Source organism: Pomacea canaliculata, linkage group LG7, assembly GCF_003073045.1.
Source record: "Pomacea canaliculata isolate SZHN2017 linkage group LG7, ASM307304v1, whole genome shotgun sequence".
Classification (NCBI taxonomy): Eukaryota; Metazoa; Mollusca; class Gastropoda; order Architaenioglossa; family Ampullariidae; genus Pomacea; species Pomacea canaliculata.
In genome coordinates, this window is record NC_037596.1 from 29,505,666 (window position 1) to 29,507,677 (window position 2,012).

Consider the following 2,012-nt stretch of genomic DNA (forward strand, 5'->3'; position numbering starts at 1 on the left):
TCAAATAACTGGCCGCTGATTGGTTGTTTAATTAGTACCCCAAACTAAAGTATCCGTTCTATTTTTTTTTTTTTCTTATTTATTTTAAAATTATACCATTCGGTTGTTTTTATATAGTTTAATAACTATTACTACGAGAAATGTCGGAAAAACTAAAGTATTTGCTCTGAAAATTATGTTGAAGGAAATTTACAAGGTTATCGAGAGGGTCATAGGTCACATTGTCACAAGACAGAGTAGGCAAATCGTCCGGCCAAGCCCAAAAGAGAATCCATCACCCATGAAAAAAGTAGCTATATTAACGTCAAATATTACCAAAAGAGCCAGACGTAGTTCGAACTATAGATACGCTAGTTCAGCTGCCTATTTTAAACAGAGCCATGCAAATAAGCATAGCCACAATTTTACTTAACAAAAATGGGCGCTTGGCCACGTTAGACTATCTTTTAAATGAAAGATTGTGTCATCATTTTATTGTGATCTTGTATTTTGAAAAATTTTTGCTTTTATTATTGTATGCAAAGATTTCGCTGATCGGGTAGACATTTAGCTCGAAGCACATGATACTACCATATAGAGTGCACCGACAACAGTATCATCAGTTTTGAAATCTTAATTAGGCTCTAAACTCAGTCTAAAGACTTGTCGGAGCGATCGAGGTGACGGGTGTGCTCTGGTCACTTAATGCATGCTGGCTATCAATTTAGTCTAGACTTTGTTTTCAGTCGTTAATTATTCTTTAGCTGGAGGGTCGTCGCGGATCGGGTACTCGTTACCCGTCTCTGCCATGTCGCTTTAATAGTAATAAATGCAAACTTTGTAAAGCACATACTCACACTCCTAACGAGCATGCACTTATCTATTAAGAACAAAAACGAAACATGGACAGGAAAACAAATAGCATATGAGCTATAAAATACTCAACAACCGTACTAAACTTAAAATCAAATACAGAAAACACAAAGAGGAACCAAAGAACAAGAGCTGAGATTAACATAGTATTGCAAAAGGAAGGGTGTGAAGATGGACTAGCAATTGACAATATATTCTATTCACACTATGAAGTTTCGAGCATTCCGGGTGCACTGAAACTTTTAATTTTAACAAATTTTACAAAAAATGTATTTGTCAGCATAAACCTGCAAAAAAAACTAACATGATCTGTGTGTGGCTTTTTTTTGTTTCTTTCTTTCTCTCTCATGCTGACGTGTCATGGTATTCTGTCCTGAAATCGCAGAAACTTTGATTAATGAGATAATCGCTTTTGTCTAGTATGTAAACAATGTATTGTATATCATGTGTAAAAAAAATGGTTCTCGGAACACTAATTTTATTAAATATCTGCTGACAATCGCAGAAACACGATACAGATTTACAAAAATATATAATTTTTTGGCTACGTGAACTTGTGAAAGGTTGGATGTTTCTACTTCAAGCACTGGTCATAAAAAGTTATTTCTGTGACTGATGTAACAATAGTACACTTTTTTGGGGGGGTTTTTAATACACACTGGGACAAAGGGCGTTATTTTGCAGTGTACATTGCTCTAAAGTTTGACCAAACACAGATATGTACAAATGCACGCACTCAAAATAATTACAATTACAAATGTATAAAACCATCTGGTAGCACACGCACTTTTCTACAAATTTCCCTAAAACTCAAATACAGAAGTGTATAACAGTAAATAGCATATTTTGTCCTATTGTGTTTCAAGATGAGGAGACATACACTTACACCAATGTGAGTGTTAGTGACAGATTGCTTCCTATTTGGATGAATTCAGTGCTGCGAGTATCAAGTGAGGTAAAGCAACTTAGCATAGACAGAAGTGAGCTTAAAATGATTGTGTGTGCTCCATCCACTTACACCTACATGTCAGATCTGGCACTCCAGAGGGCATATCCATCGCCAACAGCTGCAACAACTGGTGCAGACATCATCACACTATCCATAAGTCTAAATGTCAGCTATGAAAAATGATTTCCCACATTCGTGCACACACTCAGGC